This window comes from Meriones unguiculatus, chromosome 21 (assembly GCF_030254825.1).
Source record: "Meriones unguiculatus strain TT.TT164.6M chromosome 21, Bangor_MerUng_6.1, whole genome shotgun sequence".
Lineage (NCBI taxonomy): Eukaryota > Metazoa > Chordata > Mammalia > Rodentia > Muridae > Meriones > Meriones unguiculatus.
The window spans coordinates 36383386-36410668 of NC_083368.1; the positions used below are offsets into that span (position 1 = coordinate 36383386).

Here is a 27283-nt window from a genome sequence, read left to right on the forward strand (position 1 = left end):
AAGATCTAAAATAAATACTGCAGACCCTAACAAGCCATTCTTACATTTGGGAACCCATGCCAAAGATACACAAGTCAAAATAAGAGAAGATGTCCAGTGAAGAGCAGACATTGAAAGAGCAAAAGGCTGAAAAATCAGATGGGGCACTGTGAAAAGAAAGGTAGAAAATGATGCCTCCTCCACATTGTCATGAGTTATGAGTTGAACTCTAGAAACTATATCTGAATCAGAAGAGCTTGATATAAAGAAATGTTTCTTCTATTTGTTCATATAGTTTTGAAACTTTGATGAATGACCTACATGTATTATCTACTTAACAAAAAAAAATCATACTTCTTTGAATATACTCTGCTTTGTACATTTGACATTGGAGCCATTAAAGTATTTTCTTGATTAGAAAAATAAGGCAAACTTAAAATTTGATTCATAAGAAAAATTAAAAGAACATAATATGAATTACTCTAGTGTACTTCAAAGTGATGGTAAAAATCCCTATACTGAGAAAGTTGTTTTAATCCCCCACGCTTGGGTACACATTCATAAAGGAATCTATTTGAAGGGAAAAAAATATCAGGGAAAAAAAAAACACCCTTAAGCCAGTTCTTGTACTAATATGACTGGTAGACATTAGCCACCACTGTTCTTACGTTAGGTCTCTATGTCCATGTAAAACAAATAACTCTCCTACTGTTATTGAGAACTGAGATAAAATCAAACGGTTGAAAGGAGCTACAGAGTCATTGAGTGAAGCAAAGTTTCTCTAGCCCTTCTGATTTAAAAGTATGTAAGAATTTGGGGTATTATTATCTTTTAATAAAAAAAAATCATTGTTTTATGTTCAAGAAAGATCTAGAAACTATGACCACCCCTATGGCAAAGTCTGTCCTGATCTCCAAGTGTCCTTCCTAAATGTGAGGTTCTTTAGTAAACCAGGGAGCCAGCAGGACTGTCTCATTCTTACTCTGAAGCAGGATACATGTAATTTTGTGCCCCCAACTGCAAAGCTTTTGTCAAAGGAGTTGGAAATCATGCTAAGTAAGATCTTCTGGCCCAGGTACCAATAAGGGTAATAGTTTTAAGACCATGTGGTGAGTGCATTGAAGAAAATAAACCAACATAAGAATCTTTATGGCTCACCTTTGGAAAAGACTAGACAAGTAAGCCCATTGCTTTGAAACTTAGTAAGAGAAAGAAGGAAACATTTCTTCTATCTTTTCTGAAAGATTTGTGCTTCAGGGTTACTCACAGTTGATGACAGTTTATCTATCTTTATCTATCTATATATTCCCGGCCATACAGAAATATCAAACAAATTTAAATTTTATCATTGTTACTCCTAATGATTCCAATCATGATTACAGCTGAAAATATCATAAAAATGGGAATGAATTCTTGTACTTAAGGTAGTAGGTGCATCACTCTTGTAGAGGGCTTATGTGGAAAATCAGTCCTGAATTTTATTGTTCTTCAGCTCTGTGAGATTAAGCACAAAAGGAAACACAGACATCACGTGTTAAGTAACACCATACCTGTGTATGCAGGCGGCCCTGCCAGGCTGTGGGGAAACTGACAGGACAACGGATTTCATTTTCACAACAAAGCTAAAACAAACAAACAAACAAACAAAAACAAATAAAAACAAATGTAAGTAGAAACTATATCAAAATGAATAGAACAAAACCAAACTTGAGACCTTAGATAGCTCAAAATAGAGATCTTACATAAACCCTACTTAAGACTGTCAGCTTTTCTAAAAGGTTTAGAAAGCTGTCAAACATATATGACTACTTCTTAATGGCATTCGTGAGTCTTTAGATATGATAATGATCTTATAATAATTTTAAATGGCCTTACTTTTTAGGGATGCATACCAGAATATTTATAGAAAAATATAAGTATATTTTATGTACTGATGTCAGTAATTTCCTCAAAATAAACCATTTGGGAAAGGGAGAGCTTGTGAAGACAGATAAATAAGATTGGATATGTGTTGGTATTTATTGAAGCTGAGTGATTGACACTAGTCCATTTATCAATGTATGTTTGCTGAGTTTGAAGTCTTTTTTAACGCATTTAAGGAAAAAATAAGAGTAAATAATACTGACAAATATTCAGATATATAATATACCTGTTGTATGTATCAACCCAGCAGCTGTCAGTGCTCATCGAAAAAAAAATTTCTTTGGAGTTTAAAGGAGCACATATTATTATAATAGGTCAAAGAGTGAGTGCAAAGTGAGAAGGAACTGAAAAACCAAAGATCTTTCTTTATTTCTTTTGAATATTTAATTTTAAGATGGAGTCTCTTGTAGCCCAAGACAGCCTCAAACTCACTACATAACAAACTCACTACATAGCCTTGAACTCCTGAGCCTCTTGCCTGAGCCTCCCTGGGAGTAGGATTACAGACATGTACCACAATAGTGGGATTTGGGTTTTTGTTATTGTTGTTGCTTTTGTAAAGATTTAAAGATTGCAAGCTGCTTCTCGATGTTACCGTTATAGAAGAAGAAAGAAAACAAAACCCCTAAGTATTAGCTGAAGGAAAGGGTAGTTAACAGGTCAGCATAAATAGCATCCTAGCATGGGCAGAGCAATGAATTTTAAATTTGAGCAATGACATCTATTCTTTCATAGTAGAGGGACATGAAGTACAGGGTGATGAAAGCTTAATACACCAGGCTCAGTGACCGGAAGAAATCAAACACTGATAATGATCGTTTTCTTAACAAAGTATGAAATTCAGGCCTCTGCTGAGTAGAAGCAGAAACGCTGAAAGGAACAAATTTCAGCTAGGAAAGATTCAAGAATAAGAAACAAAATGTGTAAACAAAACAAAAATGGTTCTGGATAAGGTGGTGGACCATTTGTGGTGAAAGAACAGAGTTTTCTTTTTTAATTTATTTATTTATTACAATTTATTCACTTTGTATCCCGCTGTAGCCCCCTCCCTCATCTCTTCCTAATCCTACCCACCCTCCCTTTTTTCCCCCTATGCCACTTCCCTAGTCCACTGATAGGGGAGAGCCTCCTCCCCTTCTATCTGACCCTAGCCTATCAGGTCTCATCAGGACTAGCTGCATCATCTTCCTCTTTGGCCTGGCAAGGCTGCACCCCCCAGTGGGAGGTGATCAAAGACCTAGTTACTTAGTTTATGTCAGACACATCCTTGTACCCCTTACTAGGAAACCCACTCGAAAACTGAGCAGCCTATGGGCATTCTCTGAGCAGGGGGTTTAGATCCTCTGCGTGATTGTGTTTGGTTGGAGTATCGAAAGAACAGTATTTTCATGTGTCTGTCTTCAAAGCAGATTTTTACCAACAGAGGTCATCAGTACAAATTTGGACATAGACAAGGGTTTCTGGTCTGGAGCTTTGCCAGAGTGTAATGGGAGTAAACTAGAACATGGAAATTAGAGATAGAGGCAAGAAGGCATTTGGTGTTATAAGATCATGATGAAAGGAAATAAAGACAGACAGAAGAAGGAAAGGAAATGGGGATCTGAAAACCCAGGAAGGATCAAAGAATGGGAACAAATGGGAAAAATGGTAGCAAGAGTTTACTGTTCGAAAGTAGGATGTGTGGATTTAGTATTTTATTGATGGCCTAGCTCTAAGTGAGTTTTAAGAAGTCATCAAAGGTGCAGTTGTCCATAGCAGACATCTGGTGAAGATGGAGTTCACTGGAAATATGGAAAACACAGAGACGGAAGGCAAAGGTGCTGTAGCTTTGGAATGTGTCAGAGCAATGACTAGAGTAGGGCAGAAAGAGATCACAGCGTGATCACAGCGGTTAAGTGTTCAGTGAGGTCGGTGAGAGATCAAAAGGGCAAAACATGATAGAGGTGGGTGGCTGGGCTTAAGAGAAACAGGACTTTCCCTGGAGCTGAGAGGCAGCAGTGAAGCAGTCCCCTAGAACAAGGAATGAGCCTTTCCACTCACCGCTTGAGAAGAGCACACAGTAAGAAGCAGCTGCTACTTGACCATGGTTGGTCAGCTTTTTAGCCGAGAAGGAAGGGAAGTCTTATGTTGGGCTAAGATTCCACTGAGGCAGGCGGTGTAGAGAGCTACCCACTGGAAGGCTGAAGTCACAGGGAAAAGCGTTTCCTGTGGAATGAGAGACCCACAGTGCTGGGGATGAGGGGTGCGTTGGAAACATCTGGAAAGAACAGAACTGTGAAAAACTGATTTAGAGGGGATGCGTACTAATAGAAATTTCTACGAGAAAGTTCTGTGCAAACCTACAAAGAAGAGGGAGGAAGTGAGCGGGGCTGAAGAGCAGACTAGTAATTCTAACAGAATGAGGACAACTTGAAGGGAGTCAAGATTGAAATACATTACACATCCAGCCCTAGCCCCAGCCCTGACCACACCAAGTTTCATCATTAAACCGCTGTCAGGGAAGACTTCGCTGTGAAGCAGAAACTTGTTGGAGTGGTTTTCCTCATAAACAGAAGACCAGGCTGCATTCCAGGCAGCTGAGTCAACAAATGCATAAGCAGACATTTTTCTCCAAAGACTAGAATGTAAGGGTCCAGCTGGGAAGTGAGAGTGGAGAGATAGCTGTACTCAATATTAAGTTTCATCTTATTAGGTGATGGCTAGCCTAATAAGGAGTAGGGGTAATTAATTAAAATTTTATATTACAGAATTTTTGTGATACGAAAAAGGTTAATTTGCATGGGGAGCCCACATTGAAATTTATTTAGCTAATACTGCATTGTGCTAAACGTTTTAAATAGATGATTAGTGCATTAGATCTTTACCATGAATCTCTGACTCAAAGTAGTATCCCATTTTATAGAACAGGCATGAGAGAGCTAAATGATTTGATGGAGTATAGTTGTCAAATAATTAAGGAACCTAGGTCTAAACCCAGTTTTGTATGACATCAAAGCCTAATGGGGAAAGTTGATCTACGGAAGAGTGCAGTTTTAAATACTGTTTTTAAAACCTGAGTATGTTGGGATCTAAAGAGAAGGAGCAATAAATAACGTGAATGAAGAGTGTGTGGTTGAAACGTGGAAAAAAAGTGACGTTAGGTGTGGTAGGAAAGAGATACCTGGTGATGGGTGGTGAAAATGACATGGATGGGCCTGGACAAGCTGTTACTGGTAGGTCTAGCTAGCTGGTTGTGCAGAGCAGAGAGAACAAGAAGGAATGGAGTTGTCTGCGGACCACGATGAGAACTAAGATATGGTAGGAAAAGTAAGGGTATTCATTCCAGACTTTGCAAGAGGTAAGTAAGACCAGTCCCTTACTCAGAATGTTACTCAAAGTGTGCAGACTTGAGGATCAGTTGAAGGTAAATACGGAAGTTTACAAGTTAAGTTTACAAGATGAGGAGAAAGAAATTGAAGAAGATATCAGAAGATGGAAAGATCTCCCTTGCTCATGGATCAGCAGGATTAACATAGTGAAAATGGCCATCCTGCCAAAAGCAATTTACAGATTCAATGCAATTCCCATCAAAATACCAACACAATTCTTTACAGACCTTGAAAGAAAAATTCTCAGCTTCGTATGGAGAAACAAAAAAACCCAGAATTTCCAAAATGATCCTGTACAACAACAGATCATCTGGAATCTCCACCTCTGATCTCAAGTTGTACTACAGAGCAATAGTAATAAAAACCAGATGGTATTGGCATAGAAACAGAAAGGAGGATCAATGCAACTGAATAGAAGACCCAGAAATAAACCCACATACCTATGAATACTAGATTTTTGACAAAGAAGCCAAAACCATTCAATGGAAAAAAAACAGCATCTTCAACAAATGGTGCTGGTCCAACTGGATGTCTACATGCAGAAAAATGAAAATAGATCCATATTTACCACCCTGCACAAAACTAAAGTCCAAGTGGATCAAAGACCTCAACATAAAACCAGATACACTAAATCAGTTAGAAGAAAAAGTAGGGAAGAGCCTAGAACTCATTGACACAGGAGACAACTTCCTGAACAGAACACCAACAGCACAGGCTCTAAGAGCAACAATCAAAAAATGGGACCTCATGAAAATGAAAAGCTTCTGTAAAGCAAAAGACACTGTTGTCAGAACAAAATGACAGCCTACAGACTGGGAAAGGATCTTCACCAACTCTATATCTGACAGAGGGCTAATATCCAGTATATATAAAGAACTAAAGAAGTTAAAAAGCAATAAATCAAGCAATCCAATTAAAAAATGAGGTACAGAGCTAAACAGATAATTCTTTGTAGAGGAATATAAAATGGCAGAGAAACACTTAAAGAGATGCTCAACATCCTTAGCCATCAGTGAGATGCAAATAAAACAACCCTGAGATTTTACCTTACACCCATCAGAATGGCTAAGATGAAAAACTCAAGTGACAACACATGCTGGAGAGGTTATGGAGAAAGGGGAACCCTCCTCCATTGCTGCTGGGAATATAAACTTGTACAACCACTTTGGAAATCAATCTGGCACTTTCTCAGACAATTAGGAATAGTGCTTCCTCAAGATCCAGATATACCACTCCTAGGCATATATCCAAAAGATGCTCAAGTACACAACAAGGACATTTGCCCAACCATGTTTGTAGAAGCTTTATTCATAATAGCCAGAACCTGGAAACAAACCAGATGTCCTTCAACGGACGATACAGAAATTGTGGTTCTTTTGCACAATGGAATACTACTCAGCAATTAAAAACAAGGAAATCATGAAATTTGCAGGCAAATGGTGGGATCTAGAAAAGATCATTCTGAGTGAGGAATCCCAGAAGAAGAAAGACATATGTGGTATATATTCACTTATAAGTGGGTACTAGACTTATAAGATAGGATAAACATACTGAAGATAAACAAGAAAGAGGACCCTGGGTAAGATGATCAACACTCACTTAGAAAGACAAATGGGATGGACATTGGAAGCAGGAGAAAACAAGTAACAGGACAGGAGCCTACCACTGAGGGCCTCTGAAAGTCTCTACCTAGCAGTGTATCAAAGCAGATACTGAGAGTCATAACCAAACCTTCAGCAGAGTACAGGAAATCATGTGAAAGAAGGGGGAGTTAGTATGACCTGGAGAGGACAAGAGCTCCACAAGGACCAAATATATCTGGGCATGGGGGTCTTTTGTGAGACTGTACCTCCAACCAAGGACCATGTATGGATAGAACCTAGAACTCCTACTCAGATGTAGCCCATGGTAGCTCAGTTACCAAGTGAGTACCCTAGAAAGGAGAACAGGGACTATTTCTGACATGCACTCTATGGTTGGCTCTTTGACCTCTTCACACCCCAAGGGAGGAGCAGCCCTGCTAGGCCACAGAGGAGGACTTTGCAGCCAGTCCTGAAGATACCTGATAAGCTAGGGTCAAATGAAAGGGGAGGAGGTCCTCCCCTAGCAGTGTACTTGGAAAGGAGTAGAGAGAAGATGAGGGTAGGATTGGGAGGGAATGAGGGAGCAGGATACAGCTGGAATACAAACTTAGTAAACTGTAACTAATATTTAAAAAAAAAAAAAAGGTTTACAAGATGATAAGAAGAGAGTCCCACCAAGCGCTACATTTTATGATGTAATTGATAAACTACTTATTCTATTGGGGAGGATATATTGTCCCAAGGAGTTCGCTCCTTCTGAGGTGGTCTTGGAGAAGTTATAATCCTTGAATTGGTCACTGTGGGAAAATAACAAGTATAAACAGCTGAAGAGAGGGAAGATTTCTTTTTGCCTGCAGTTTTGAAGGCTCGTCCATCTGGACAGGGAGTAGAGCTGTTCATCTCATGCTATCAAGTTATCAAGCAAAGGAAGGGACATAGGCAGAGCCAGCGCAAAGTGGACACACCAACACCTGCCCAGTGACCTGCTCTCCCCAGCCAGGCCCCAACACATCATGAGAATTCTATCAGACTATCAGTCCTTCAAAGGATTAATCCTTTCCTTAAGTCACAGCTCTCATGAGCTATTTGTCTCTAGAAATTTCCTTCTTTGAGGTGCCCAGAGATGTGTTTTACTGGTCTCCGGGGTGTTTTCTAGGTGCAATCAAATTAACAGTCAAGATTAGCCGCCATACTTCTCTCCCAAACCAGAAAAGGCGTAAAGTTTTAAAAATGGTGACAGTATTTCTAAAATCTACTTAGTAAATTTTCTCAGAACTTTGCCTGAAAACAAAAATAGCAAAATTGAAAAAAAAAAAAAAAACAAAAAAACAACTAATCTTGTTTTGAAATTACTAATACCGTAGTTCTCAAGCTAGCTTGTGCTTCGCACCTGTAATCCCAGCCTTGGAGAGGCAGGAAGAGGATTATTGTAAGCTTGACATGAACCAGAGTTACATAGAAAGATCCTGTTTCAAACAAACAAACAAAAAAATATTAAAAGGCCAAAAGAATAATCTGAAAGCAAGGCTTTGGTTTGTTTTTCTTTTCTTTTCTTTTTTTTTTTTTTTTTTTTTTTTACCTTACTGGTAATGAGTTTTTAAAGAGATTTACAAAAGAGAAAAAAATGAGATAAAAGAGCACCCAAGTCCTTCCATTGATATAATTAGGGAGTGTCAGCCAGTAAGGGCAATAAACTTAATGAATCGTTTTATCTTATTTGACTTATAGTTATTACTTATTTATTTTTCTGATAGGACTGGCAGTCGAACCTAAGACTTCGCACAAGCATTCTACCAGTCATCTCTATACACACTCTCATTTTTATTTCTAAGCACAGTGATTCGACCATTTTTTCTAATGTGATGTGTTCACTGCCTTCAGTATCAGCATAGTTTGCTTTAGCTCATTGCAAGGTAGTATAGTGAAAGAGTACAAAAAAAAATGGTACAGCCTCCACCCCAGGAGATAAAGAATGAAAACACAAATAGATGCAGAAAATACTATTGTTGTGGTTAATCAGAGAATTGACAATAAGATAGATGGTAGCGCAGTCAGCTGTGTACTGACTAGGGTTCGGAGAGCTCAGACAGAGCAGGGTCTCTACCTATGGAGACCACATCCCAGGTCCCGTCAGCATCACCTGGTCCTGTTTCTCTACTCTCCTGAGTTCCCTTTCCTCAGTTTATTGACACAGCAGAAGACGAATGCCCCTCCTTCGCCTTGCTTCCCTTTTCTGTCCTGTTTAGCACCTGCCTTTTCCAACCAAGGTACAGCATCAACCTGCAGCGCCTCACTCTGTCCCCATGACCTCCACTAGACCTCCTCCTTCCAAGGCCAGCCTTACCCCCTTGTCTGTTCCAGGACTCATTTTGCCACTTTCATTTCCTTTGATGACTTTGTTGCTTTAATGTTGGTTTGTCCTTCCAAGCAGCCTTTCAGAGAGCATGAGAGAGTGAGGTGGCACCTGGAGGAGAATAAAATGATGCCTATTTAAGTCTATCCTTGATGACCCTTTTAAAACTAAAAATTAAAAACAAATGCATTGCCTGAATGAATTCTAAGTACCAACTCTTACCTTTTACTGTATCTTAGCACATTAAATTCCCCATCCATCAAAAAAAGGCTAGAGTTGATGCTCAGGAACAAAGTATGTATTCTTGGCTGGATTAAAACATTCATTATCCCACTCTGCTTCTCTGTTTGCTGAGGTTTGGGCTAATTTTTTTTCCTGTGCTGCAGTTTAGCTTAGTGGCTAGACAAGTTATGAGTCTTTGGACTTTTTATCATTTCATCCAGTTTGGAAAGTTTCAGTGAATTCCAATTAAACATTAGGTTAATATTTATGTTGGTCTTGGTACAGTTCCTTAAGGATTTAGCTTCCTGATACTGCTCATGTCTTTGCCAGGCTGATTCCTTTCCATGAACTTCCAAGAGCTTATGTTTCTTCTACTTGCATTGACACTATCTGCTGAATTCTTCCTGCATTTGACTTTTGAGCTCCAGCATTTAACTCCCTTATGTTGACTGACCAAGTGTAGGACCTGACTTAGCTCACCTGTTGTTATTTGATAGCAATGCTGGAGTTCCATGATACATGTTTGTTTGGTAGAAATCTCTGCTTCTCTCTGGTTGTATCTTCTTGTAAAATATGTCCTGGTAGTTAAAATGCATTTCTGGTTGCTAACCTTTTAACAAAGCAGTGAGTCTGAAGATGAGATGTTCTAAGTGACTTTCAATGACTTTGCACAAATACTTCAGTTTCTAGGCAGTTGCTGTAAAAATCAGTAATGCCTGCCTGATTTTATAGCCTCTACTAGGACTGAAATATAAAGTGACTCTCTTAACTGATTGCCTTCTCTCTTAACTAGAGAAAAATAATAATTTGAATTGTTTAAAATAAATGATTGGAAGGAACTTTTTTTTTTTTTAAGAAACAAATGTTAAGCCAGGCATGGTGCCGCACATCTCTAATCCGAGCACTAAGGAGGCAGTGGCACGCAGATCTCTGAGTTTGAGGCCTGGTCTACAAAGTGAATTCCAGGATAGCCAAGGCTACACAGAGACATCCTGTCTTGAAAAAAAAAATAGGCAGGCAAAAAACTTCAAATGTTATTTCTTTTCAGATAAATTAATAATGATTATGTATTGTAATAATTTTTTACAATGGGTAAATATATATGATACAATGATTTAAAAAATGCTTTTGTCCAGTGAATCATAATGTAGAACATCTTCTCTTTCCCTGTGAGACTTTAGGCTCCTTGAGGAAAGATCTGTATCTTTTCTTTTTTCTGTATGCTCAGTGTCGGGCATAGTACCGCTAGCCTGGAAAACATTAAATCATTGGGTTCACATGTGTACAAATAAACACTGGATTCTATATAAGATGTGTGTTAAAGATATACTGTAAAAAATGTTTTATTAACAGAGATGTTAAGATTCATAACCATAATTTACATGTATTATAATTATAAAACCGACATTAGGCTTTAAGAGTCTGATTAGGAAATATTTAAGAGAGGATAATAATATGAAGTTGAAAAGAATCCCATGGACAACCAGAACTACAACTCGGAGACACCAGAATGTGTGTCCTCTCTCTAGAATGCTCATCCAGTGATGGGGGTAGGAGGCTCCCAGTGTCCCTGGGCCCAGGACAGTCACTCCCTGGGAAGCGGTAGCCCTGTTACTGGCGGGAGTGCTCTTCCTAAAGATTATCCTGAAAGCCTCTCTCTTGTGCACTGTCACTTCTTGAGAAGAACAGGGCCATGCACCTGTCTAAACTATCGTTTATAAGGGACATTCTCAACTTACAGGAAGAAGGAATGCAAAGGGGAGGTCTTAAATGGGCATCTCATAACCTGTGCCATCCGAGCTGAAGTTGCGAGTAGGTAAAGAGGAGCGAGGAAGGGAGCGCGAGCAGGATGAAGAGAGTGTGTGAATGTACACAAGCCCAGGGGGTTAGGCTTGCCAGCTGTGAGTCTACAGCGATTGCGTAGCCTCTTGGTGTTACAGTCTATTCACCTACCACTCTTTAAGCAACTAGTGGAAGGGGAGTCTCTAGACCATGGCCAAGCACACAGCGAGCATTGAAAGAGGCAGAAGCAGTTATTACCGTCATTGCTGCGAAATATGACAGTTGCTCCTAGTGGGGTTTGCATGCTAAAGTGATTTAGTAGGTGTTACAGTTTCCTCTTAAATGTACTCTAAAGTCCATATATAAAAGATCCAGTCCCCAGGAAAGCACCTTTGGGAGGTAGAGCCAAGATGGAAGCCCTTAGCCATCTGAGGTATGTCCCTAAGGGGAATTATGGAACTCCAGTCATTTCTTTTTCCTTTATGCTTCCTATATCATAGTGCAACTGGATTTTATTCCTGCACATATCCATCCATGTTGGGGCCCCCCGCTAGTACACTATGGAGCCAACCAGTCATGAACTGGAAACCTCAAAACTAAGAACCAAAAGAAAGATGTGGTGTCACTTGATAGACTGCGCGCTTTCTACTGAAGCTAGCCAGGATGACGACAACTTACGGTGGAGTAGGACCTCAGTGTCTTTTGTTAACGTCATGCGGTATGACAGTGGCTACCGGAACACCTCCCCTCCCCTGTGTACTCGAAGTATGTCGGACTCAGAGCTCAGCTGCACCTTTGTTCTCCATCTGCTCCGCAGTACATTCCTGATCCTTGATGTGTCACCGTGTGTTAATTGTGTACACTCCCCTGGTTCCGCTGCATTCAAGGGTGGCCACTGGGTCCACTCACCGTCTTCGCGCTGAGTCCTTCTAGAGCCTTCCCTTCTAATTTACCGCAGACAAATTTTCTGATGAAAGTGGACTGTGAGGATTGTGCCAGTGGTGTCACACCATTTTATAAATCCAGTGCCGTGTGGCGTCATCTTCTTTTTCACTTCTTGTTTTATTTTTGAGATTGTATTTTAATTTCATTTCTCTCTTCCCTTTCATCCTTCCAAACCCTCCCATAGGCCCTCCCCCACTCTCCTTCAAATTCATGGCCTCTTTTTTTCAATTGTTACTGTATGCATAAATATATATATATATATATATATATGGTATATACTTGTTTATATGTTCCTAAATATAATCTGTTGAGTCCATGTAATGTCACTCGTATGTGTGTTTTCAAAGCTGACTGGTAGGTGTGGACTCTTTCCTGGGAGGACCACCTCTCCCGCTCTCAGTCTTGCTCAGTTGCCTATAGTTCCTGGCGTAGGGTTGAGGCCTCATGGGCTTTTTCTACCTGATTTGACATGTGGGTTAATGTTCTTGTTAAGCTCACTTTAGGTAGTCATGTTGGTGAGACTTTTGGGCTGTAGCTTCTGATGTTACTAGGAGACACAGCCTCACAGCAAACTCTCTGATCCTCTGACTCTTAAAATCTTTCTACTTCCCTCTTCTGCAACGTTTCCTGAGTGTGTGGGTGTGTTAATTGGGACTGGGGCTCCACAACTCTGCATATGGATTGATGGCTTTTCTTTTTTGTTGTTGTTTTGAGGTTTTTTTAAATTTATTTTTAAATTTATTACAATTTATTCACTTTGTATCTTAGCTGTAGCCCCCTCCCTCATGCCCTCCCAACCTCACCCTCCCTCTCTCTTCTCCTCCCATGCCCCTCCCCTAGTCCACTGATAGGGGAAGTCCTGCTCCCCTTCCATTGGGCCCTAGCCTATCAGGTCTCATCAGGACTGGCTGCATAGTCTTCCTCTGTGGCCTGGTAAGGCTACTCCCTCCTCATGGGGAGGTGATCAAAGAGCCAGCCACTGAGTTCATGTCAGAGACAACCCCTGTTCCCCTTACTAGGAAACCAACTTGGAGACTGAGCTGTTATAGACTACATCTGTGCCAGGGTTCTAAATTATCTCCATGGATGGTCCTTGGTTGGAGTATCAGTCTCAGAAAAGATCCCTGGGCCCAGATGTTTTGGTTCTGTTGATCTCCTTGTGGAGCTTCTGTTCCCTCCAGGTCTTTCTATATCCCCCTTCTTTCCTAAGATTCCCTGCTCTCTTCCCAAAGTTTGGCTGTGAGTCTCATGAAATTTGCAGGCAAATGGTGGGAACTAGAAAAGATTATCCTGAGTAAGGTATTCCCAAAGCAAAAAGACACACATGATATATACTCACTTATAAGTGGATAGTAAACATACAATATAGTATAATCATACTAAAATCTGTATACCTAAAGAAGCTAAGCAAGAAGGAGGACCCTGGGTAAGATGCTCAATCCTCATTCAAAAAAGCAAATGGGATAGACGTCAGAAGAGAGAAAAAACAGGGAACAGGACAGGAGTTTATCACAAAGGGCCTCTGAAAAACTCTTTAATACCCCTGCAGGGTATTAAAGAAGATTGATGGCTTTTCTATGGGTCTCTCTGTGTGACCTCATCTGAACTCTAGGCTGACTTTCTGATCACTTGCTTCAATGGTGTATCTGCAATTGAATGTTTTTAGCAACTTAGAATTTCTTTCCAGCTTTAGATCAAAGTGAAGATTCCTTTCCTCAGCCTTCCTGAGAAAACTGCTATAGCTCATACTTCATATTATCACTCAAAACTGCACCTTCACTTTCCAAACAAATCCTGATATTTCAAAGGGCATTTAAATATATAGCAAGGTAGGAAGGTAAGGTAATGTTCATTTGATTTAGGTCTATAGGAAGTACATGTAAAGATTTTTATCCTAAATAGTCCTGATATTCAATGATGTTTACAACACCTAGATATGTAACTTTTTTTTATTATTTAGTGCACAATTATGCATTCTCTTTTTTTCCAAACAGGATATTGCTTTTGTTTGACTACATCTGATAGTCAATTTATTTTAGTTTAGAATTTTGTGTAATATCAAACAAGTACAGTTTGCTCATTAGAAGAAATTATGAGTTTATCAACTTCACACAATACATATTGGAAAATTATCTTATTCTTATAAAGCTTTCTAAAGAATAAATGAGATTTTTGTAGTGGAAAACTAAATATAATTAATCTATAAAATCTCTCCTTTTTCTTCCAAAGTGGAGTAACCAGCCTTCCCATAAATCCAGGGCAACCAAACCTCTGTGTTTACTACTGGAAGCTTACCAGTTCTGTGGAAGTTTCTGGAAAGGAATGTTGTGGAATTGGTTGGCGGCAGATTGAAATAACTTTCTCTCCTGTTCTCTGGTTCATTGACTTGAACTAAGCCCAAGTCCAGAGCAAGAAGACATCTGTGCTAAGTCATCGGCTTCCTTCTCACTTAGAACCTTCCATAATGATTAAAAACTTGACTTTTAAGCCAGAGTTGCCTTTTATCTCTTGTCCAGGCCAAGCTGCATTGCAGGGTGCATGGGTGACTGGCCCTTGAGTTATGCTTGAGGCACATGGCTTCCACTCACCTGTGAACTTAATTGGGCCTGATTAGTTTAATAACCCCTCTCTATCCCTTTACGGCTTTATCAATGGTGAGCAAATGACTGACTTGCATTGTCATTTTTGCTGTTAGAACCATTTCCTCAGTGCAGAAGTCTGTGGACTGTCAACAAGAACCCTAATGCCTACCTGTTTGTGCGCTCACTTCTTTCATTCATGGCGTTCTGGATTAATCTAGATCTGTAATAGATTAGACAGTCCCTGCTTTCCTCTAAGAATGTTCCCCCCAACCCCAAATGCTCAAAGTCTGTTTCATTGGTAAAATAGCATTGTCTTTATTGAGTATGTGACAAAATCAAGTTTCTCTAGGGAGGGTCTCCACTCATACTCTTGCATCATTTGAGAACACACCTTACCCTACACCACTACACCACTCCCTTACCCTACAATATATAGATAATAGTGTGTGGGTGTGTGGGTGTGTGTGGGTGTGTGTGTGTGTTATGCACTGTGGACTCTTCACAGGCAACCTCTTAAGGCAGGGGAAGAAACTCCATGATAATTTTGTAAACCTAATATGGAAGTCAAGCAAGACTAGCAAATATGTTTCTCAGAGAGGTCTCTATTTTTCAAGAATGACAGAACTACACGGAGGGTGGAGATCCTTAGGCTGGCCAGAATGGAAAATTTTTTTACCTGAGGGTAAGAGAGAACAGCAATCCGTGAACCATTACTCTGGAAACTGATTGATTGATTCCCTGATCTACTGGCTTCCATTATTATTTCAAAGAGCCCATCTTTTTTTTTTTCCTCCATGCTTTAGGCAAGAGTCTAGCCTCTAGTCTCAGGAACTCTAATGATCGTTCCAATTTGCACTTTAGTAACCTCCCAAATAAATTTTACAGACTAGTCAACATCAGGATTATTTGAACAACACAATTAAAAAACTTGAACTGGATCTAGACAGACAATGAAAAGAGAGCACACAGGCTGAATTTTAAGAACTAAAGATTAGAGCTGGAAACATGGTAAAGCTTTAAAAGTCGTGAGGGAGCTATGTGTGGATGCACATGCCGAGCTGGGGCCACTTGCAATGCTGACTCAATAAGTAAACCGTGTCTCTTTATAAGCACTTGTGATGAAGGTTATAGAACCAAAGCCCATAGAGCAACAAGCAAAAACAGTTGCTGCTCTTCCAGACAACCAGAGTTCACTTCCAGCACCCTTGTGGGGCAGCTCGCAAATGACTGCAACCCTGCTCTGGGAGATCTGATGTCTCCTCCTGGTCTTTGTGACCACCCACACTCAGATGGCACAGAGAGAGAGGTGGAGGGGGGGTGATTTTTGAAAATAAACCAACAAGAACATCCGGTGAGGATCTAAGAATCAGACCCGAGGGCGCTTTGAAGTTCTCTACTTCAAATACTCATTTTTTTTTTCCAGAAAAGAAATCTAAAGACTGGAGAAGAGTGAAAAAGAGTAATTTATCCAAAAGTTTTGTCCCCATATTTCCACCTCATATTCATTATAATTGGGTTCAAAATCAGTGCACTAAAATGTGAGCTAATATTCAAACTGTCCACCCCCTGCTATTTACCATTTAGTAGTGGACTCAGATTTGAGCAACATAACAGATTTGTTGGTTCAATCATCCAGAATTTTAACCAACACTCATAGCACTTAATTTAATGCCAATGGCTTTTGTTTAACTATGAACTGCTTCTCTCTTTTCCACTGATCTCTGAGTTTCTTGAGGGCAGTGGCCATCTCATATCTCATCAATATTCCCTACAGCTTTCAGTGGGGTTGTAACTCTTTGTGATATATGTTGGCTGTTGTGTTAACCAATTGCAGATTAATATTAGATGCACTAAGAGATTTTGCATTTACTGCAACTTTATTTCACCATGCACTCAGACACCCTAAAGACTGAGACGTTCCTAGCTCCCCAGTGAACCTGTGCAGATATCTGTCTAGCCTATGTATTTCATCTCCCTCCAGTTTGCACCTGTGACCTTGTTTCCCCTGCTCCACTGACCTTCTTCTTCTGCCCAGGGATTCATGCCCAGGGATTTCACATATGCTCATAACGGTTATGAACTAACTTATCTACAATGTTAGCATCACGAAACTTGCAAAAATAACAGTGAAATGGAATTAAGCCTCTACTGAAAAATAAACAGAGATATTGCTTTTCCCTATCTACTCAAAAGAGAGTTAGATTTGCTCAGTTATTCATGCATGAAATCAGGACCCAAGGAAAAATTAATGTGTTTTTAGTATGCTGCCAGGTGTTTTAAGAAAGGTAGAAATGAGCCCCAAATCCCTAACATCAACAGATTTGATAGTATTCATCTTCTTACTCAACCTTAAATAATGAAGAGAAATTCTTTTTTTTTCCCCAATTAAACACAGTATTTATATGTAATTCTGGCCAACCTTGAAATCACTGTGTAGACCAGCCTGACCTCAAAATCCCAAAGATCTGCCTGCCTCTAGAGAGCTGGGGTCAGAGGCGTACACCACCATGCTATCAAAATCACAGAGATCTGCCTGCCTCTGCTTCCTGAGAGATGGGGCTAGAAGCATGTACCACCACACTGGGCTGGAAATTCTTTAAGGAACAAAGATTTTTTTGCCGTTTTCCCCAGACTGCCTCGTTTTTATTTTAATGCACCTCAAACACACGTGGAACAGAGCAAAGTACTTACACATTCCACACACAGCTATTTCACTAAAGGCTTGTATGTGCTGGAGTTCCGTGTAACAAAGGCACACAGGCGCCCAGAGACTGCGGCACTGATTCTGATGGCAAGCGGAAACCAAAAGAGGCAAGTAATCCACTCACGTTATTCACCACAGTGACAGTTGGCAAAGTTGTCCTAAACACTGAGGTGACAATGAAGAATCACTGCTCTAGGGGTCATACGGGGCTAAGATTTTACAAGCCTGGGTCACCTTCTCATCGTGCAATCCATACGTGATCTCATTACACATGTGTTTCTGACAAAAGATTTGTTAAAAGTTATGACTTAGTCCTCTAACCATGCTGAACAGCAAGAGTCACCAGCCAGAAACGCAGAGATGCTAAAACACAGAGCTCAAGAGACACAAACAGAACTGAGTTTACGTGTTGAGAGCAGAAGCAGGAATGCAGAGTCCTACATGGAAAATTGAGCCCTTGGTAATAAGACCCATTTAAAGACTCCTAGAGAGCGCTGAGACAATTTCTAAAATGAAGCTAGGGCTGGTGAGATGACTCAATGGGTAAGGGTTTACTTCTTGGAACCCACATGGTAGGAGAACAAACTAACTCCTTGGAGGTTTTCTGACCTCCATTTATGGAGCACACATAAATGCACGCACGCATGCATACATAGATAATGCATGCATATATGCACACATACACAAATATACACCTACATAGATATATACAAACATACGTGTGAAAAGAAGCTAGAAGCTAATGAGGAGAACTTCTCAAAATTCCTGCAACTCTTTGAGAGCAGATTATGGACTTTGTGGACTCCACAGGGATGATAAGACTGGCCAGTTAGTGAGCAGTGGAGAGAACAGTATGCCCTTCTAGGGTAGAACAAAGCTCGGGTACCCAAACAGTGATGGGGGAGGCTGTGAACAAGCCTGCTTGCTGGAGCACACAGCAGTGATCGAAGGTGGAGAGGAATCCCTCAAAAGGCGTGGCCCAGCCATTTCCCCGGGGAGATCAATGGCCACATTTGAACCCCGGGCCTGTCTTGCTGTTGCGGTGGTCATGGGATCTGTGGCACGACACTTTCTCAATGTAGCTATTTGTACTGAGCCTGTCACTAGCCCGGCAGGAGGTAAAATTTACTTGACAGTCTCCCCTGGCTCTCTCCCAACCTGGGCGTGAGAGAGAGTGGGAGTGCAGACTGAGAGAGAGGGTGCGGGGCACCTGGAGGCCTTAAGACCTGCAGCCCTCAGAGAGTGGGGGGAGGCTTACGCAGAGCTGGGGATGCAGGTGCCAAGCAGGCATGCCCCACGGCACAGTGCTAGGCCCTCCGTCCTCCCTGACCATAGTAGGAAACTCTCAGCGCGCCAGATCTGCCTGCCGATCTGGCCCAGCTCTCGAATTCATTCAACGCTCCCCACTCCCCCATTTTAAAATCTCACATTGAAGTTTCAGATCTCAGCTAGCCACTCTTATCCTAACCAGAAAGTCCCGCTATTCTCTGGTTCTGCTGGTTTCAAATTAAACTGCAGCTGTGAACCACTCACCATATGCAGGGCACTCCTTTAAACCATTTGACTTCTTCAGGCAGGGTGACAACATTTGGGATTTCATTTTTGTTTGTCCTACAAGAGTCTTGAACGTAGGCCAAAAAAGCCCAGGCCCAGGATGAATGTGCTTTAGACCTCACTTTCTGTCAGGAGGCCAAGTGGACTTGGGAGAGAGGGTGGGGCTGTCTGCAGAGACATGATTTTCAGTTTTGCCCTTTGCCTCTGGAGCCAGGGCTCTGGCCCGTGGCCAGCCTCATGGAGAGAAGATTATGGTGTTTTCTAGGTAATTTTAAAGAGTACAAGCCCAAAGCAAAGTCAGGTGGTTTCGAGTCTGCATTGAATTTTTCATGTTCAGGATTTGTCGTGAGCTGGGTTTTCGACAGAGCTATATTTTAAGTGATGAAGGGGGTTGTAGTCTTCTGGAGACAGGCATGTTTTGGTTGTTTGCTAATGACCTCTGGTTTTGCTTATGTGCAGTCTTGTTAACAAATTGAAATGTAGCGAAATAAAACATTCCCTTTCTTTCCTGCTTTCGTTCTTTCTTTTATTTTTCCTTCTTTCTCTTCTTTTTTAAACAATAGAAACCGTTGCGATAAACTGTCAAAACTGGGCTATAGATATTGGTTATTGTAGCATCATTAATACTGTGCAAAAATAAATTAGTCACTTTGGCAATCAAACACATTCTTCGTATCTCCTGTCTGTGCTTTAAACAGCGCCTTCTCCTCGCGTTTGATAGATCCTATTGTTAGGAGAACTGCAGAAATGTATTCAAAAATTCTTTGAAAATTTTCCAACCTCGGGAATGTATTCAGCAGTAATTAGCCTTCAAGGCGCTGCTAAGGAGAGCTTGGCAGGGGGCTGCTCTTGAGTCTACAAGTGAACCCCAGGCCCTGCGTGAGAGGGTGCTGCTTCAGGAGCCATGCCAGCTCAGCTGAACCTGCCCTGCGTGCCCTCTCTCCGAGTCCCATATTACCTTCTGAGCCTCTTTTCCAAAAGAAAGAGAAGTTGAGACATGGGAGAGAGGGAGGGACAAAACCAAACCAAAGCAAACTCTGAACTCAAGTGCAGCAAATAATGCTTAGGTGGCCGGGGAGGTAGCTTGATGAGCAAAGTTACTGCGGATGATGAGGGGTGTGAGTTCAGATCTCCAGCACCCCTGTACAAAACCAGGCTTGGCAACACGTGTCTGGAAGGCAGGGACTGTGGGACTCCAGGGGCTTGCTAGGCAACCAGCCTAGCCAATCAGTGAGTTCCAGACTTATCTCAAAAAAAAAAAAAAAAAAAAGGAAGGAGATGTTTAACATTGCCCTCCATGTTTTCAGGCACAGGCAAATACACTTGCATGTAGGTATATGTGCACACATACATACAAAACTATTAAATGTAAATAGAAAATAACCTCAGGCAAAAGAGACTGGCTTACTGTGGCAGAGCTCTCATTTCTCAGTTAAGGCTAGGCAGGTCCCCAGGGTGCGTAATGGAGACCATATTCGTTTCCCCAGAGTGTCCCTTTCCCTGTCATAAGCGCTTGTCAGAAGATTGTTTCAGAGTGATGGGCACGATATAAGCCAAGCTGACATGTTTCAAAAGCTTTTGCTGTTTCAGGAAATGGAGCACATGTTTTATATTCATTACAGGCAACTTGTTCCCTTCAGAAGGTACAGTAACGCTAGCTAGAGAGCCACTATCACTGGTCCCAAAGGGACGTACGTGTTCAGAAAGGACAAAGCTAGCTGCTCAGAAACAGTGTGTCTGGTATTGTCAGTGACCCTTCCATGAAGGCAGAATTGTCAATAGATAAGCCCCAGAGGCCATCTGTGGATGCAGGGGAGATGGACTCTTATACTGCTTCCCTTGAAGTTAGGAGTTCGTTTGTCCTGCCTGAGTGAAGTATCGTGGGTGGAGAGGCTTCAGGGGCAGGAATGCATTTCCTCACAGTCCTGATACCAAAGGACTGTGGGGAAATGGGGGCCAGCTTCTTCTCAGAGACCCTCTCTGTAACCTGTCAAAGGCAGTCTTAGCTCTAGCCGTCCAAGTGGTCTTCCCCATATATATGTCAGGCTCCTAATCTCTCCTAGTAAAGACACTGTTCATATTAGATTACACTTCCCAAAGCCACATTTAAACATAATTACCTGTCAGAAGGCTCCAAATACAGCGATCACATTCTAAAGTACTGAGAAGGCGTCAGGACAGGAATTTAATTTTGGAACCAATGCAATTCTTCCCATAATGAAAACTGAGGCTGCTTCAGTGTCCCAGTTTACCCCTGCTTACAGACCAAAAATAAACACTGTTGGCATCACAGGCTGCACAGGACATCTCTTCACCACCTTGGTTCCCAGGACCTGAATTCTGCATTCTCTCCAATACTAACGGCCAGGGCCAGTAGGACCTTGGGGGGTGGGGGGAGTAAGGAGGGTGCAATGAGGCTGCTCTGACTGTTGGCTCTGATGATGATGAATGGAAGGACCATCCAATGCAGGCCTACCACCCTTGCCGATGTTCTGCCTGGGTCCAGCCGTTGCACAGTGCTAATCTGAATCTAGGTTCTGCACCACTTAGTTTCCTGGCATCACTGCTCTTCCTAGACAAACATATGAGACTATCCCAGGAGAGCTGTGTTACCTCTGCCTCTCTCTCTCTCTCTCTCTCTCTCTCTCTCTCTCTCTCTCTCACACACACACACACACACACACACACACACACAAACACACACACGTCATTTGAAATGCAAGAGCTACAAAGAATTTATGGATCTATCCTGGTGTTCTAACTCTAAAGCTAAGTTGCATCTCTGAATGAATGCATCAGATGCTTAATTTTGTATTCTCCTATGGGACAAGGACCTCCTGGCTGGAGGTCCCACACTCATTTTCAGAGTGGCTGTGCTGCCTTTTATTCCCAGCAGCAACGTGTGAGGGCTGTTTTAGCCGACATCCTCACCGCCATTGGTTTTCATCTTCTTCTTCATGGTAGCCACCTCTAAGTTGGGATAAGATTGGATCTTCGTGTAGTTTTGGTGTGCGCTTTCCCGGCAGATAAGAATGTTGAACACATTTTCACGTACATATCGGACAGCTGCGCTTCTTTTGAGAACTGTTTGCCTGACTCCCTTGCCCATTGATTGGTTGCGTGGCTGGGGTTTTGCCTTTACCTTTTGAGTCATTTACATGTTCTGGAGATTAGTCTCCTGTCAGTTGCACGGCTTGCAGAAACTCTTGAAATAAAGCATGTCAGCCCCGAGCATGCTTTCTTCCAGCCTTTCCTTAGCCAGCACCTTGTTTGTTTGTTTGTTTGTTTGTTTCCTTTCTTGCCATTTTTATCCTTTCTCCTCTTTGTTCTTAGCATCAGAGAGTAGATATTAAAATTAGCCTTTGATAAAACTGCCTGTGCTGTCACCGAGTTCCTTCCCACCGCCGTGCTTGTTGCATCCCCTCTTTTAAAATCTCACCCATGTAGAATGCTTTTACTGTGAAAGAAACCACAGAAGTAATTGGAAAGCCACCTCCCAACTCGGCCTGTATGCATACTTCCTGCCCTTTGCTTCTAGAGCCCACCTCGACACTCACCCGTGAGCACATGCTTTCGAGCTGCTGAATATTTATGCAGACATGTGTGACTGATTCGTGTAACTACAAACACCCTGGGGACTTAAAATTCACCCAGCTCACGGGGCTTTCTCATTGCACAAGAAGTGAGGGCTTGGTAAACCCTTTCTTCTGCTCTTTCAACCATCAGGGAAGGGCCCTGCTAGCCTCTGTGGTTTAATGCTATGCTGCACGGGTTACCTTCTCAGGCATAGCCCTTTAAATTATGTCGTTGTGTCTGTGGAGATGCACACCAGCTCCTTACTTATAAAATTAAAGGCTCCCCTGCCCACCCAGGAGCCCTGCATTCACTATCATTTTACATCTAATATTGTGACATAAATTAGAACTTATTTTTACCCCAAAGTGCCTGTTTTGGGGTCAAACCAATATAGACTTATCTTGATGACCTCTTAACTTTGCAAGTTGTCTAGGACAGAAACTAAGCCAAGTAATCATGTGTCTATTTACAATCACCTCACCTCACCTCACCTCACCCCACCTCTCCTCACCTCAAGTTTGGTTCATGGCCACTCCTTCAATAGAAAGTAACTCAGTTTGGCTAAGAGGGAATAGAACTAGTCAACAAATGCAGTGCAAAGACATGGCTAATGCAAGCAGAAGGTCTAGAACTTCAGCTTTGTGGAATTTTTCATTCCGGTTCACATCAAAGTTGAAATAAGTGTGTCAGCTTTGTTAGCATTGAATGTTGCACAAAAGGTACAGTATGTTTAATACAGGAGACAGAAGCGAGATGAGCTGACAAAGCTTACCCTGACTCTGAAAATACGCCCAACACACATGTGCACAACCTCACACACAAACACACACACCTAAATATTATATTTAAATGCGGTGAGTTCATCAATATCGGATTAGCTTTGGTAATTGGCAAATACCAGCCTGGACATCTCAGAAATAAAAATGATGGGGGAAACAACTAGAACTTATTGTTCTAGATTTGTAATTTGATTTTTTTTTTAATTTGTGCTTTTAAAACACTCATTGCTGCCTTCTGTTGTTCTTATAAAGCCATACTAGCTGTCACTACCTGCATGAGACTGGGCCTCTCAGAAATGCATCAGCAACAGAAGGGCTCATGAGATCCCTCCCCTTCCTAAGGAGCTAGTAGGCTTTCGTGGTTTCTGGATGAGCAGGTGAGGTGTCCTAGTCAACTTGCAAAGTTAAGAGGTCACAGAAAGCTCGTCAAGATGAGTCTATGTTGGTCGTTCTTGCTCAAGAGAGTAACTTGTCTCCCATGCTCATGTAAGCAACTCTAATTAAACACTGTGGGAAACCAAAAAAAAAAAAAAAGTTTTAAAATACATCAAAGTAGTAGGGAGTCTTTGTGAGGAGAAGAAGAAATAGTTCAGCAGGAGTATAAGAAGAGGAAATTAATGAGGAAATATAATTCAAGGGCTTTATATGTGTGTGTGTGTGTGTGTGTGTGTGCATGCTTGTGTGTATTTGTGTATGTGTGTGCATGTGTGTGTTGTGCATTTGTGTGTGCATAAAACTATAAAAGAACAGATTTTAATTTTGTGCAGGATTGGTGATATAAGTCAATTGGAAGAATACGTGTCTGCCATGCACAAAGCTCTATGTTTCATCTCTAGCACTGCATAAAACCAGAGGATCAGGAGTTCAAGGTCATCCTCAGCTACAAAGTCAGTTCCAGTACAGCCAGGGCTACCTGACACCCTGCCTCAAACAATAACGAAAGAGTGTTTACATCTGTGATGGTTTGTAAGGTCGATGATGCAGTGGACACCAGCTCTTTAAACTACGTCAATATGTTGCTGTGTAGCCTGCTAGCTAGCAAAGTACAGCTGTACACCTTGACATCCAAGTCATAATAAATAAGCAGAACTCAGGGCTGCAGATACTGCTTGACTTGTGTCTTCTTCTAATTCCTCATGACTTCACAGCACAGCCACAGTCACATGTCTGCCTGCTTCTAGGTGTGGTCCATTCTCCTCCTTTGCACCTCCAATCCTTCATACTGATGTTTGCATCTTTTCTCCATCCTTCTGGGACTCTCTAATCATCCCGATCTTCGTGGATGTACAGAATGCTTTCTTTACCTAACTAATATGATGCTGAGTATGAAGCCCCTCAGCCATAGTAGCAATAGAACTGGAAGACATGCCACTAATAACGGGGACTCTTTTGAACCCGTCATCCCTTTCTGTTGCTCTGCAACTCTTTCAAGAGAAAGAGAGCGTGGCTTGTGAGAATAGCTGCTGGAGGGAGGAAGCAACTCAGCTGACCCCAGTGTTGGAGACATAACCCTCCTCTCCACAATTCCAAAGAGCTGCTCCACTGCTCAGTGTTTTCACAATGTGTCTGTAACATGTGTGACACTAGAGTGCCAGCTCTAAAGAACCTTGAGGTCAAGCTAACATGCATAAAAATGTCAGTGTGGGAAACACTCCCTTTATGAATGAGGCAAAGCCTGTAGCTTCCCCGATGGCTTTGAACACTCACGTACTAGTCAAAACCTGTGAATATGTATACATTCTTTTTTATGGATAATTGTGCTCTTTATTGGTGGCGCCTCCTGGATTAAGAGGGTTCTTCCACGTAAAGAAGCTGTAGAGGAAGGCAGAGCAACAAAGCACGCCTTTCATGTGGCTTCCTATCTCAGGTAGCAGACTGCTACACTTAGACAGAAACAGATGTCAAACTCCTGGATGTCCACAATCATCTTTCAAATTGTTTTAAATCGACGAGTTCATCTTAAAGCCCCCACCTAGTTTTGGTTAATGCACACGGACAACAAACTAACCTGCTCTCCATGTTCTGTTGAGACTAGCTTCCCCAAAATGTTGCTGTCTAAGCTTCAACTGCTGGACAAGAGGACGAGTATGTTCTGAACATCCAAGACAATGAAAGTTAAGATAAATACGAGATGCTTTGTGCATTAGAGGGGCCTCCAACTGAGTTACACATTCAGTTTTCCTGTGACGGCACCAAATTTGCAACTCCTCTCTGGGGCTAAGAGAGTTGGTTTCTTTGGTTTGGTTTGTGAGTTTTGGTGTATTTGTTGGCTTAACCACTTTCTTTTTATGGGAGAGGCATCTATTTTGTATGAACCTGAAGTTTTAGGGTCCTTTTGTGGTTTTTTTTTTTTTTCTTTTTTAAAGTGAGAGTGTGGGCTCGCATTTGATGGTTCCTGGAAGAACTGGCTGTCTCCTTATTTTAATTACTTCACTGGGACCACAGGACAATTTTTGGAGGATATTTTCATGTTACTCATTTTGGTCATCATCCCTTTCCCACAACAGGATATTGTTCCGAAGTAGTCCACTTGTTTTCCTTCTGCTTCAGAACTCAAAGGTAGAAGCTGCATTATTAGTTTTCTGTTCTTTCCCTTATCTCTCTGAGGAGTATCCCCTACGCAATACCCTTTACACACACACACACACACACACACACAAAAGAAATGAACACAGATTGGCTAAGCATTTCTATGCTTGAAAAGTTGATCATTTAGAAACAAAGCCAACCTCAGCAACCACATATGGTATTTAAGGCTGTTGGAGAATATTTTAATATAAATCTTTTTATTCCCCAGCCTTCAGAACACTAAATTCTGGCTTGGAGGTCCCCCACAAATAAGGGAGGGGGGAAGAACATGGAGGAAAATTACCCTTTCAGTCTCTGAAATCTCCGTAATGTCAAGAATAGGAAGTCACCGCTGGAGAAACCATTTCTGAGTCGGCAGGTTGGAGAATGGGCAGGTCTACTCGTTTTCACAGGTATGCTTATAAAGCAGGGTCTGCTTCTAGAGTTTTCACTGGAGAATGTTGGATGCCAGACAGCTTTGGTTTCTTTAAACAGATTTCACTCGCTACCATAAATTAAGTATTTCTTATTTTTCAGTTATCCGAGAGAGAAACTAGTACCCTTCCAGCATTTCAGGTTTCTCGGGTTTAAGTTACTATTTAACTGGGTTAGAGATTTTAGAAAGCATTTAACGTTTTTGTTAGACTCACGATCTGAATTCTAAGAACATCAAGGAAGATGGATTCGTTATGCTATGTACCACTGAACAGCACTTCAGAAAAACAGGGGTTGCTGTATGCTTTATTTCATCCATTCCTTGCACACAGCAGAAGTGTCCTAGAATCATAAAACCAAGGAGAACCCAGGGTCAGAGCGCCTCCTTCCCGTTTCACACATAAGGACACTGTCATTCAAAGTCACGGGGTGACATTTTTTCCAAGTGTTGGAGTTTTCCCCGTGTCTTTCATGACCTTTCCGCCTGCTCCTAGCCTTGCTACTTCATTCCTTCCGGCTGCCATCATTGTAGCTCTTTACCAGAGGCTCCCAGTCAGAGAACTGGAGCCAAGTCTTTGCCTCCTTGATCATATTATCCTACTTCCCAAGGCACGGCCTTCGGCTCTCCTGGCTAAAGGTCAGTTCCCATCCTGTTTCTAGCATGTCAGGGAATTTTTTTCTTTTCCTCCCACCAAACACTAAGGAGCCCTCAGCAGTGTGGGTCATACCCTGAAAGTGACTAATAACTGGTTTAGGGAAGAAAGAACAGTGGCTAATAATTTTTTAACTGTTTGTACAAGTCATTTAGAGTGTGCTTAGTAAATATTGGCTCACTTGAATGGGAGGGTAAAGAATAAGGGGTAACAGATTCGCGGTTCTCTCTGTACAGACTCGAGGCAGGTAGAAAGAGCCCCGAGTGCCTGCACACCC

General features: G+C 41.6%; 1 protein-coding gene and 1 long non-coding RNA gene across 8 annotated transcripts in view; one reads left to right on the plus strand and one right to left on the minus strand.

Moving 5' to 3' along the window:
- The window catches only part of Dync1i1 (dynein cytoplasmic 1 intermediate chain 1), a 285397-nt gene that overhangs the window by 232842 nt on the left and 25272 nt on the right, over positions 1–27283 (plus strand). The gene's annotated exons all lie outside the window — the stretch shown is intronic.
- LOC132649725 (uncharacterized) lies at positions 1529–19121 on the minus strand. The gene is made up of 3 exons (XR_009588228.1): positions 18975–19121; positions 9198–9317; positions 1529–1601 (listed from the first exon to the last, which is right to left on the minus strand). It is a non-coding gene; the product is annotated as an uncharacterized LOC132649725 (long non-coding RNA).